Source organism: Lissotriton vulgaris, chromosome 1_2, assembly GCF_964263255.1.
Source record: "Lissotriton vulgaris chromosome 1_2, aLisVul1.2, whole genome shotgun sequence".
In the NCBI taxonomy this organism is placed as follows: Eukaryota; Metazoa; Chordata; class Amphibia; order Caudata; family Salamandridae; genus Lissotriton; species Lissotriton vulgaris.
Window position 1 is genome coordinate 101,282,510 of NC_141686.1, and position 13,116 is coordinate 101,295,625.

At 42.5% G+C, this 13,116-nt stretch overlaps 7 non-coding genes across 7 annotated transcripts; all 7 read right to left on the minus strand.

Moving 5' to 3' along the window:
* Positions 1–574: 574 nt before the first annotated feature.
* On the minus strand, positions 575–874 carry LOC147734505 (signal recognition particle RNA). Its single transcript, XR_015307682.1, has one exon.
* Positions 875–2,641: 1,767 nt separating this feature from the next.
* Positions 2,642–2,941, minus strand: LOC147734506 (signal recognition particle RNA). Its single transcript, XR_015307656.1, has one exon.
* Positions 2,942–4,708: 1,767 nt separating this feature from the next.
* LOC147734507 (signal recognition particle RNA) lies at positions 4,709–5,008 on the minus strand. The gene has a single exon (XR_015307875.1).
* Positions 5,009–6,606: 1,598 nt separating this feature from the next.
* Positions 6,607–6,906, minus strand: LOC147734508 (signal recognition particle RNA). The gene has a single exon (XR_015308098.1).
* Positions 6,907–8,673: 1,767 nt separating this feature from the next.
* On the minus strand, positions 8,674–8,973 carry LOC147734509 (signal recognition particle RNA). The gene has a single exon (XR_015308110.1).
* Positions 8,974–10,739: 1,766 nt separating this feature from the next.
* Positions 10,740–11,039, minus strand: LOC147734510 (signal recognition particle RNA). The gene has a single exon (XR_015307968.1).
* Positions 11,040–12,637: 1,598 nt separating this feature from the next.
* On the minus strand, positions 12,638–12,937 carry LOC147734511 (signal recognition particle RNA). Its single transcript, XR_015307696.1, has one exon.
* Between the last annotated feature and the right edge of the window lie 179 nt (positions 12,938–13,116).

A 13,116-nucleotide genomic window follows, 5' to 3' on the forward strand; every position in this document is an offset into this window, starting at 1 on the left:
ATTGTTAAACAACATCAAGATTTAAAAGTATTAAACCGCAAGAGTTGGCTGGAGTAAGGCCGAAGGCTCCAATGTTTGGGAGTTGCACAGTTCTCAGTCTTTTCATGTTTCTCTCAAAGAGCGAAGGGCCCTCTTATTTCTCCTTCTCATTCATATATGGAATTGAATGAGGGCTAATCAAAAAATGAATTAGAGCTGGACGTAGGAATGCAGCAGAAGACCCAGCAAATGCATTTCAAAGTTGCTCTTCTAAGGATACTTTTGTACTTGACAGATCAATTTAATCCTACAGGTGCTCTAAAATGAAGAATGCATTTCAGTCATCCTTGCAGAAAATCACACAGCCATCTATTCTAGGCTGCACAGAGTTTTCCGTCCTCTCCACCTGCTAGCTTGTTGTTGCAATATGTTGCAATTCTGGAGAATTGTCTGCTATGCTAGAATGCCCGGCCCAGTTCAAATGTTCATTGTACTTCCTGCAAAAATATCAAAAGAAAAACAAAGATTTGGTTTTGGAAAAATAATTCATTACCATCTTGTAAAAATCAAAACGTTCACATTTGAGTCAAAAAAAGAGAGGCTAGGTCTCATTATGTTGCTCAAGCTGTGTTACACCTACTGCTCTCAGGTGGTGTCCTGCTACTGATGGGCATGGAAGCTTTGGCCTGCTCTGTTTCCAGCCTGGGTCGGTGCACCACTCATTACACAACCTGAAATTCTAGAGCTCCCTCTAGAACACCATATTGATACCCAACGTAGCATGGACACCTGATCAGCACAGCTGAGGGCAGCCCAGAACCCCTGAGCACAAGCAATCCACAAGCCTCAGCCTCCCAAGTAGCTAGGACAACAGGCACACGCCACCATGCCCGGCAAACACAGCACATGTCCTAATGATGAAATGCATTGCTTAAGTAAGGATAATGATAAAGTACGGTGTAATGAATTGATGGTATGCCAACCGTATTTCAAGAAAATCTATTTCACTATCCTTCAAAGAAAGGAAAATAATGTCTTATCAAGAAGCAGTGTGAATTTATTTTATTTATTTATTTATTTATGGAATTTTTAATGCGCAGCTACTACCCAAGGGTGTCTAGGCGCAGTATGATACTTTAAGATACAGTGGTAAGCACAAACCTATTGGTTGAAGAGCCAAGTCTTCAATGCCCTACGAAAACAGATGAGAGTAGGAGCAGTTTTGATGTGTGAGGGCCTTTAAAAAAGATGTGGAGTTTCCTAAAGGAAAAGAAGAGGGTTGAACTGATTTAAGGGAGAGAGGAAGTAGGGTCAGAAAGTTTGTGAAGGGGATGTGAATACAATATAGATACTAGTATTTAGAGAGTGAGAGATAGGTAGAGGGAGAGAGGAGAAAGAAAGTGAGAGAGAAGAGCCAACTTAGGGCTGAGTTTCTCATTATCTGCCAGTGACTCCCTGTAGAACCTTACAGGCACAATTCAGGCTCTCCTGTAGACATCCATCCCTTCTTGTTATGCCTAGCCAGCCAATGTTGAGAAAAGCAGCAAGGGTCACATTGATGGAAGACATCTGAAACATTGGAAGTTATAAAGTGGTATGGAGTGGGAGGGCTAGAAGAGGTATTATAAAGAATGAATACGCGTCATTCTGTTCTCTAGCCTCAACAGCTTCAAGAGAGGAACTCTTGCTGGCCAAGAAGACCAATGTCAGTTCAGCTTGAGCAGGTGAAAGCTTGCCTGATTCTGCAAAAGGATGAGATTACGCTTTTGGGTTAGAAGTGGTTGCGGGCTACTGCATACTACGAAACCGTTTATTGAGGTTTGGTTGGATTACTCGATCTTCTCCCACCTCAAAATCAGCTGCTAATTCAGTGTTCTATACCAATGAGCTATTTTTGTCCTCCCTGCCCCTTCCAGCGAATGGGTCCCCCTGACTAACAAAAGTGATTCAAACAGATTTGTATACCTTTTCATAGGAGACTTCGTGACGTATTTTATACTGTGCCAATGCAAGGTAGATTGAGTAATGATCTGGACAGCCCCATACTGGAGAACTGCAGCGCCTGTCAACCTGATCCCTTCTGCTGGTATTGTTAAACAACATCAAGATTTAAAAGTATTAAACCGCAAGAGTTGGCTGGAGTAAGGCCGAAGGCTCCAATGTTTGGGAGGTGCACAGTTCTCAGTCTTTTCATGTTTCTCTCAAAGAGCGAAGGGCCCTCTTATTTCTCCTTCTCATTCATATATGGAATTGAATGAGGGCTAATCAAAAAATGAATTAGAGCTGGACGTAGGAATGCAGCAGAAGACCCAGCAAATGCATTTCAAAGTTGCTCTTCTAAGGATACTTTTGTACTTGACAGATCAATTTAATCCTACAGGTGCTCTAAAATGAAGAATGCATTTCAGTCATCCTTGCAGAAAATCACACAGCCATCTATTCTAGGCTGCACAGAGTTTTCCGTCCTCTCCACCTGCTAGCTTGTTGTTGCAATATGTTGCAATTCTGGAGAATTGTCTGCTATGCTAGAATGCCCGGCCCAGTTCAAATGTTCATTGTACTTCCTGCAAAAATATCAAAAGAAAAACAAAGATTTGGTTTTGGAAAAATAATTCATTACCATCTTGTAAAAATCAAAACGTTCACATTTGAGTCAAAAAAAGAGAGGCTAGGTCTCATTATGTTGCTCAAGCTGTGTTACACCTACTGCTCTCAGGTGCTGTCCTGCTACCGATGGGCATGGAAGCTTTGGCCTGCTCTGTTTCCAGCCTGGATCGGTGCACCACTCATTACACAACCTGAAATTCTAGAGCTCCCTCTAGAACACCATATTGATACCCAACGTAGCATGGACACCTGATCAGCATAGCTGAGGGCAGCCCAGAACCCCTGAGCACAAGCAATCCACAAGCCTCAGCCTCCCAAGTAGCTAGGACAACAGGCACACGCCACCATGCCCGGCAAACACAGCACATGTCCTAATGATGAAATGCATTGCTTAAGTAAGGATAATGATAAAGTACGGTGTAATGAATTGATGGTATGCCAACCGTATTTCAAGAAAATCTATTTCACTATCCTTCAAAGAAAGGAAAATAATGTCTTATCAAGAAGCAGTGTGAATTTATTTTATTTATTTATTTATTTATGGAATTTTTAATGCGCAGCTACTACCCAAGGGTGTCTAGGCGCAGTATGATACTTTAAGATACAGTGGTAAGCACAAACCTATTGGTTGAAGAGCCAAGTCTTCAATGCCCTACGAAAACAGATGAGAGTAGGAGCAGTTTTGATGTGTGAGGGCCTTTAAAAAAGATGTGGAGTTTCCTAAAGGAAAAGAAGAGGGTTGAACTGATTTAAGGGAGAGAGGAAATAGGGTCAGAAAGTTTGTGAAGGGGATGTGAATACAATATAGATACTAGTATTTAGAGAGTGAGAGATAGGTAGAGGGAGAGAGGAGAAAGAAAGTGAGAGAGAAGAGCCAACTTAGGGCTGAGTTTCTCATTATCTGCCAGTGACTCCCTGTAGAACCTTACAGGCACAATTCAGGCTCTCCTGTAGCCATCCATCCCTTCTTGTTATGCCGAGCCAGCCAATGTTGAGAAAAGTAGCAAGGGTCACAATGATGGAAGACATCTGCAACATTGGAAGTTATAAAGTGGTATGGAGTGGGAGGGCTAGAAGAGTTATTATAAAGAATGAATACACATCATTCTGTTCTCTAGCCTCAACAGCTTCAAGAGAGGAATTCTTGCTGGCCAAGAAGACCAATGTCAGTTCAGCTTGAGCAGCTGAAAGCTTGCCTGATTCTGCAAAAGGATGAGATTACGCTTTTGGGTTAGAAGTGGTCGCGGGCTACTGCATACTAAGAAACCGTTTATTGAGGTCCAGTTGGATTACTCGATCTTCTCCCACCTCAAAATCAGCTGCTAATTCAGTGTTCTATACCAATGAGCTATTGTTGTCCTCCCTGCCCCTTCCAGCGAATGGGTCCCCCTGACTAACAAAAGTGATTCAAACAGATTTGTATACCTTTTCATAGGAGACTTCATGACGTATTTTATACTGTGCCAGTGCAAGGTAGATTGAGTAATGATCTGGACAGCCCCATACTGGAGAACTGCAGCGCCTGTCAACCTGATCCCTTCTGCTGGGATTGTTAAACAACATCAAGATTTAAAAGTATTAAACCGCAAGAGTTGGCTGGAGTAAGGCCGAAGGCTCCAATGTTTGGGAGTTACACAGTTTTCAGTCTTTTCATGTTTCTCTCAAAGAGCGAAGGGCCCTCTTATTTCTCCTTCTCATTCATATATGGAATTGAATGAGGGCTAATCAAAAAATGAATTAGAGCTGGACGTAGGAATGCAGCAGAAGACCCAGCAAATGCATTTCAAAGTTGCTCTTCTAAGGATACTTTTGTACTTGACAGATCAATTTAATCCTACAGGTGCTCTAAAATGAAGAATGCATTTCAGTCATCCTTGCAGAAAATCACACAGCCATCTATTCTAGGCTGCACAGAGTTTTCCGTCCTCTCCACCTGCTAGCTTGTTGTTGCAATATGTTGCAATTCTGGAGAATTGTCTGCTATGCTAGAATGCCCGGCCCAGTTCAAATGTTCATTGTACTTCCTGCAAAAATATCAAAAGAAAAACAAAGATTTGGTTTTGGAAAAATAATTCATTACCATCTTGTAAAAATCAAAACGTTCACATTTGAGTCAAAAAAAGAGAGGCTAGGTCTCACTATTTTGCTCAGGCTGTGTTACACCTACTGCTCTCAGGTGCTGTCCTGCTACCGATGGGCATGGAAGCTTTGGCCTGCTCTGTTTCCAGCCTGGGTCAGTGCACCACTCATTACACAACCCGAAATTCTAGAGCTCCCTCTAGAACACCATATTGATACCCAACGTAGCATGGACACCTGATCAGCACAGCTGAGTGCAGCCCAGAACCCCTGAGCTCAAGCAATCCACAAGCCTCAGCCTCCCAAGTAGCTAGGACAACAGGCACACGCCACCATGCCCGGCAAATACAGCACGTGTCCTAATGATGAAATGCATTGCTTAAGTAAGGATATTGATAAAGTACGGTGTAATGAATTGATGGTATGCCAACCGTATTTCAAGAAAATCTATTTAACTATCCTTCAAAGAAAGGAAAATAATGTCTTATCAAGAAGCAGTGTGAATATGGGAAGGGCCTTTAAAAAAGATGTGGAGTTTCCTAAAGGAAAAGAAGAGGGTTGAACTGATTTAAGGGAGAGAGGAAGTAGGGTCAGAAAGTTTGTGAAGGGGATGTGAATACAATATAGATACTAGTATTTAGAGAGTGAGAGATAGGTAGAGGGAGAGAGGAGAAAGAAAGTGAGAGAGAAGAGCCAACTTAGGGCTGAGTTTCTCATTATCTGCCAGTGACTCCCTGTAGAACCTTACAGGCACAATTCAGGCTCTCCTGTAGACATCCATCCCTTCTTGTTATGCCGAGCCAGCCAATGTTGAGAAAAGCAGCAAGGGTCACATTGATGGAAGACATCTGAAACATTGGAAGTTATAAAGTGGTATGGAGTGGGAGGGCTAGAAGAGGTATTATAAAGAATGAATACGCGTCATTCTGTTCTCTAGCCTCAACAGCTTCAAGAGAGGAACTCTTGCTGGCCAAGACGACCAATGTCAGTTCAGCTTGAGCAGGTGAAAGCTTGCCTGATTCTGCAAAAGGATGAGATTACGCTTTTGGGTTAGAAGTGGTTGCGGGCTACTGCATACTAAGAAACCGTTTATTGAGGTTTGGTTGGATTACTCGATCTTCTCCCACCTCAAAATCAGCTGCTAATTCAGTGTTCTATACCAATGAGCTATTTTTGTCCTCCCTGCCCCTTCCAGCGAATGGGTCCCCCTGACTAACAAAAGTGATTCAAACAGATTTGTATACCTTTTCATAGGAGACTTCGTGACGTATTTTATACTGTGCCAATGCAAGGTAGATTGAGTAATGATCTGGACAGCCCCATACTGGAGAACTGCAGCGCCTGTCAACCTGATCCCTTCTGCTGGTATTGTTAAACAACATCAAGATTTAAAAATATTAAACCGCAAGAGTTGGCTGGAGTAAGGCCGAAGGCTCCAATGTTTGGGAGTTGCACAGTTCTCAGTCTTTTCATGTTTCTCTCAAAGAGCGAAGGGCCCTCTTATTTCTCCTTCTCATTCATATATGGAATTGAATGAGGGCTAATCAAAAAATGAATTAGAGCTGGACGTAGGAATGCAGCAGAAGACCCAGCAAATGCATTTCAAAGTTGCTCTTCTAAGGATACTTTTGTACTTGACAGATCAATTTAATCCTACAGGTGCTCTAAAATGAAGAATGCATTTCAGTCATCCTTGCAGAAAATCACACAGCCATCTATTCTAGGCTGCACAGAGTTTTCCGTCCTCTCCACCTGCTAGCTTGTTGTTGCAATATGTTGCAATTCTGGAGAATTGTCTGCTATGCTAGAATGCCCGGCCCAGTTCAAATGTTCATTGTACTTCCTGCAAAAATATCAAAAGAAAAACAAAGATTTGGTTTTGGAAAAATAATTCATTACCATCTTGTAAAAATCAAAACGTTCACATTTGAGTCAAAAAAAGAGAGGCTAGGTCTCATTATGTTGCTCAAGCTGTGTTACACCTACTGCTCTCAGGTGCTGTCCTGCTACCGATGGGCATGGAAGCTTTGGCCTGCTCTGTTTCCAGCCTGGGTCGGTGCACCACTCATTACACAACCTGAAATTCTAGAGCTCCCTCTAGAACACCATATTGATACCCAACGTAGCATGGACACCTGATCAGCACAGCTGAGGGCAGCCCAGAACCCCTGAGCACAAGCAATCCTCAAGCCTCAGCCTCCCAAGTAGCTAGGACAACAGGCACACGCCACCATGCCCGGCAAACACAGCACATGTCCTAATGATGAAATGCATTGCTTAAGTAAGGATAATGATAAAGTACGGTGTAATGAATTGATGGTATGCCAACCGTATTTCAAGAAAATCTATTTCACTATCCTTCAAAGAAAGGAAAATAATGTCTTATCAAGAAGCAGTGTGAATTTATTTTATTTATTTATTTATTTATGGAATTTTTAATGCGCAGCTACTACCCAAGGGTGTCTAGGCGCAGTATGATACTTTAAGATACAGTGTTAAGCACAAACCTATTGGTTGAAGAGCCAAGTCTTCAATGCCCTACGAAAACAGATGAGAGTAGGAGCAGTTTTGATGTGTGAGGGCCTTTAAAAAAGATGTGGAGTTTCCTAAAGGAAAAGAAGAGGGTTGAACTGATTTAAGGGAGAGAGGAAGTAGGGTCAGAAAGTTTGTGAAGGGGATGTGAATACAATATAGATACTAGTATTTAGAGAGTGAGAGATAGGTAGAGGGAGAGAGGAGAAAGAAAGTGAGAGAGAAGAGCCAACTTAGGGCTGAGTTTCTCATTATCTGCCAGTGACTCCCTGTAGAACCTTACAGGCACAATTCAGGCTCTCCTGTAGCCATCCATCCCTTCTTGTTATGCCGAGCCAGCCAATGTTGAGAAAAGTAGCAAGGGTCACAATGATGGAAGACATCTGCAACATTGGAAGTTATAAAGTGGTATGGAGTGGGAGGGCTAGAAGAGTTATTATAAAGAATGAATACGCATCATTCTGTTCTCTAGCCTCAACAGCTTCAAGAGAGGAATTCTTGCTGGCCAAGAAGACCAATGTCAGTTCAGCTTGAGCAGCTGAAAGCTTGCCTGATTCTGCAAAAGGATGAGATTACGCTTTTGGGTTAGAAGTGGTCGCGGGCTACTGCATACTAAGAAACCGTTTATTGAGGTCCAGTTGGATTACTCGATCTTCTCCCACCTCAAAATCAGCTGCTAATGCAGTGTTCTATACCAATGAGCTATTGTTGTCCTCCCTGCCCCTTCCAGCGAATGGGTCCCCCTGACTAACAAAAGTGATTCAAACAGATTTGTATACCTTTTCATAGGAGACTTCATGACGTATTTTATACTGTGCCAGTGCAAGGTAGATTGAGTAATGATCTGGACAGCCCCATACTGGAGAACTGCAGCGCCTGTCAACCTGATCCCTTCTGCTGGGATTGTTAAACAACATCAAGATTTAAAAGTATTAAACCGCAAGAGTTGGCTGGAGTAAGGCCGAAGGCTCCAATGTTTGGGAGTTGCACAGTTCTCAGTCTTTTCATGTTTCTCTCAAAGAGCGAAGGGCCCTCTTATTTCTCCTTCTCATTCATATATGGAATTGAATGAGGGCTAATCAAAAAATGAATTAGAGCTGGACGTAGGAATGCAGCAGAAGACCCAGCAAATGCATTTCAAAGTTGCTCTTCTAAGGATACTTTTGTACTTGACAGATCAATTTAATCCTACAGGTGCTCTAAAATGAAGAATGCATTTCAGTCATCCTTGCAGAAAATCACACAGCCATCTATTCTAGGCTGCACAGAGTTTTCCGTCCTCTCCACCTGCTAGCTTGTTGTTGCAATATGTTGCAATTCTGGAGAATTGTCTGCTATGCTAGAATGCCCGGCCCAGTTCAAATGTTCATTGTACTTCCTGCAAAAATATCAAAAGAAAAACAAAGATTTGGTTTTGGAAAAATAATTCATTACCATCTTGTAAAAATCAAAACGTTCACATTTGAGTCAAAAAAAGAGAGGCTAGGTCTCATTATGTTGCTCAAGCTGTGTTACACCTACTGCTCTCAGGTGCTGTCCTGCTACCGATGGGCATGGAAGCTTTGGCCTGCTCTGTTTCCAGCCTGGGTCGGTGCACCACTCATTACACAACCTGAAATTCTAGAGCTCCCTCTAGAACACCATATTGATACCCAACGTAGCATGGACACCTGATCAGCACAGCTGAGGGCAGCCCAGAACCCCTGAGCACAAGCAATCCACAAGCCTCAGCCTCCCAAGTAGCTAGGACAACAGGCACACGCCACCATGCCCGGCAAACACAGCACATGTCCTAATGATGAAATGCATTGCTTAAGTAAGGATAATGATAAAGTACGGTGTAATGAATTGATGGTATGCCAACCGTATTTCAAGAAAATCTATTTCACTATCCTTCAAAGAAAGGAAAATAATGTCTTATCAAGAAGCAGTGTGAATTTATTTTATTTATTTATTTATTTATGGAATTTTTAATGCGCAGCTACTACCCAAGGGTGTCTAGGCGCAGTATGATACTTTAAGATACAGTGGTAAGCACAAACCTATTGGTTGAAGAGCCAAGTCTTCAATGCCCTACGAAAACAGATGAGAGTAGGAGCAGTTTTGATGTGTGAGGGCCTTTAAAAAAGATGTGGAGTTTCCTAAAGGAAAAGAAGAGGGTTGAACTGATTTAAGGGAGAGAGGAAATAGGGTCAGAAAGTTTGTGAAGGGGATGTGAATAAATATAGATACTAGTATTTAGAGAGTGAGAGATAGGTAGAGGGAGAGAGGAGAAAGAAAGTGAGAGAGAAGAGCCAACTTAGGGCTGAGTTTCTCATTATCTGCCAGTGACTCCCTGTAGAACCTTACAGGCACAATTCAGGCTCTCCTGTAGCCATCCATCCCTTCTTGTTATGCCGAGCCAGCCAATGTTGAGAAAAGTAGCAAGGGTCACAATGATGGAAGACATCTGCAACATTGGAAGTTATAAAGTGGTATGGAGTGGGAGGGCTAGAAGAGTTATTATAAAGAATGAATACACATCATTCTGTTCTCTAGCCTCAACAGCTTCAAGAGAGGAATTCTTGCTGGCCAAGAAGACCAATGTCAGTTCAGCTTGAGCAGCTGAAAGCTTGCCTGATTCTGCAAAAGGATGAGATTACGCTTTTGGGTTAGAAGTGGTCGCGGGCTACTGCATACTAAGAAACCGTTTATTGAGGTCCAGTTGGATTACTCGATCTTCTCCCACCTCAAAATCAGCTGCTAATTCAGTGTTCTATACCAATGAGCTATTGTTGTCCTCCCTGCCCCTTCCAGCGAATGGGTCCCCCTGACTAACAAAAGTGATTCAAACAGATTTGTATACCTTTTCATAGGAGACTTCATGACGTATTTTATACTGTGCCAGTGCAAGGTAGATTGAGTAATGATCTGGACAGCCCCATACTGGAGAACTGCAGCGCCTGTGAACCTGATCCCTTCTGCTGGGATTGTTAAACAACATCAAGATTTAAAAGTATTAAACCGCAAGAGTTGGCTGGAGTAAGGCCGAAGGCTCCAATGTTTGGGAGTTACACAGTTTTCAGTCTTTTCATGTTTCTCTCAAAGAGCGAAGGGCCCTCTTATTTCTCCTTCTCATTCATATATGGAATTGAATGAGGGCTAATCAAAAAATGAATTATAGCTGGACGTAGGAATGCAGCAGAAGACCCAGCAAATGCATTTCAAAGTTGCTCTTCTAAGGATACTTTTGTACTTGACAGATCAATTTAATCCTACAGGTGCTCTAAAATGAAGAATGCATTTCAGTCATCCTTGCAGAAAATCACACAGCCATCTATTCTAGGCTGCACAGAGTTTTCCGTCCTCTCCACCTGCTAGCTTGTTGTTGCAATATGTTGCAATTCTGGAGAATTGTCTGCTATGCTAGAATGCCCGGCCCAGTTCAAATGTTCATTGTACTTCCTGCAAAAATATCAAAAGAAAAACAAAGATTTGGTTTTGGAAAAATAATTCATTACCATCTTGTAAAAATCAAAACGTTCACATTTGAGTCAAAAAAAGAGAGGCTAGGTCTCACTATTTTGCTCAGGCTGTGTTACACCTACTGCTCTCAGGTGCTGTCCTGCTACCGATGGGCATGGAAGCTTTGGCCTGCTCTGTTTCCAGCCTGGGTCAGTGCACCACTCATTACACAACCCGAAATTCTAGAGCTCCCTCTAGAACACCATATTGATACCCAACGTAGCATAGACACCTGATCAGCACAGCTGAGTGCAGCCCAGAACCCCTGAGCTCAAGCAATCCACAAGCCTCAGCCTCCCAAGTAGCTAGGACAACAGGCACACGCCACCATGCCCGGCAAATACAGCACGTGTCCTAATGATGAAATGCATTGCTTAAGTAAGGATATTGATAAAGTACGGTATAATGAATTGATGGTATGCCAACCGTATTTCAAGAAAATCTATTTAACTATCCTTCAAAGAAAGGAAAATAATGTCTTATCAAGAAGCAGTGTGAATATGGGAAGGGCCTTTAAAAAAGATGTGGAGTTTCCTAAAGGAAAAGAAGAGGGTTGAACTGATTTAAGGGAGAGAGGAAGTAGGGTCAGAAAGTTTGTGAAGGGGATGTGAATACAATATAGATACTAGTATTTAGAGAGTGAGAGATAGGTAGAGGGAGAGAGGAGAAAGAAAGTGAGAGAGAAGAGCCAACTTAGGGCTGAGTTTCTCATTATCTGCCAGTGACTCCCTGTAGAACCTTACAGGCACAATTCAGGCTCTCCTGTAGACATCCATCCCTTCTTGTTATGCCGAGCCAGCCAATGTTGAGAAAAGCAGCAAGGGTCACATTGATGGAAGACATCTGAAACATTGGAAGTTATAAAGTGGTATGGAGTGGGAGGGCTAGAAGAGGTATTATAAAGAATGAATACGCGTCATTCTGTTCTCTAGCCTCAACAGCTTCAAGAGAGGAACTCTTGCTGGCCAAGACGACCAATGTCAGTTCAGCTTGAGCAGGTGAAAGCTTGCCTGATTCTGCAAAAGGATGAGATTACGCTTTTGGGTTAGAAGTGGTTGCGGGCTACTGCATACTAAGAAACCGTTTATTGAGGTTTGGTTGGATTACTCGATCTTCTCCCACCTCAAAATCAGCTGCTAATTCAGTGTTCTATACCAATGAGCTATTTTTGTCCTCCCTGCCCCTTCCAGCGAATGGGTCCCCCTGACTAACAAAAGTGATTCAAACAGATTTGTATACCTTTTCATAGGAGACTTCGTGACGTATTTTATACTGTGCCAATGCAAGGTAGATTGAGTAATGATCTGGACAGCCCCATACTGGAGAACTGCAGCGCCTGTCAACCTGATCCCTTCTGCTGGTATTGTTAAACAACATCAAGATTTAAAAGTATTAAACCGCAAGAGTTGGCTGGAGTAAGGCCGAAGGCTCCAATGTTTGGGAGTTGCACAGTTCTCAGTCTTTTCATGTTTCTCTCAAAGAGCGAAGGGCCCTCTTATTTCTCCTTCTCATTCATATATGGAATTGAATGAGGGCTAATCAAAAAATGAATTAGAGCTGGACGTAGGAATGCAGCAGAAGACCCAGCAAATGCATTTCAAAGTTGCTCTTCTAAGGATACTTTTGTACTTGACAGATCAATTTAATCCTACAGGTGCTCTAAAATGAAGAATGCATTTCAGTCATCCTTGCAGAAAATCACACAGCCATCTATTCTAGGCTGCACAGAGTTTTCCGTCCTCTCCACCTGCTAGCTTGTTGTTGCAATATGTTGCAATTCTGGAGAATTGTCTGCTATGCTAGAATGCCCGGCCCAGTTCAAATGTTCATTGTACTTCCTGCAAAAATATCAAAAGAAAAACAAAGATTTGGTTTTGGAAAAATAATTCATTACCATCTTGTAAAAATCAAAACGTTCACATTTGAGTCAAAAAAAGAGAGGCTAGGTCTCATTGTGTTGCTCAAGCTGTGTTACACCTATTGCTCTCAGGTGCTGTCCTGCTACCGATGGGCATGGAAGCTTTGGCCTGCTCTGTTTCCAGCCTGGGTCGGTGCACCACTCATTACACAACCTGAAATTCTAGAGCTCCCTCTAGAACACCATATTGATACCCAACGTAGCATGGACACCTGATCAGCACAGCTGAGGGCAGCCCAGAACCCCTGAGCACAAGCAATCCTCAAGCCTCAGCCTCCCAAGTAGCTAGGACAACAGGTACACGCCACCATGCCCGGCAAACACAGCACATGTCCTAATGATGAAATGCATTGCTTAAGTAAGGATAATGATAAAGTACGGTGTAATGAATTGATGGTATGCCAACCGTATTTCAAGAAAATCTATTTCACTATCCTTCAAAGAAAGGAAAATAATGTCTTATCAAGAAGCAGTGTGAATTTTATTTATTTATTTAT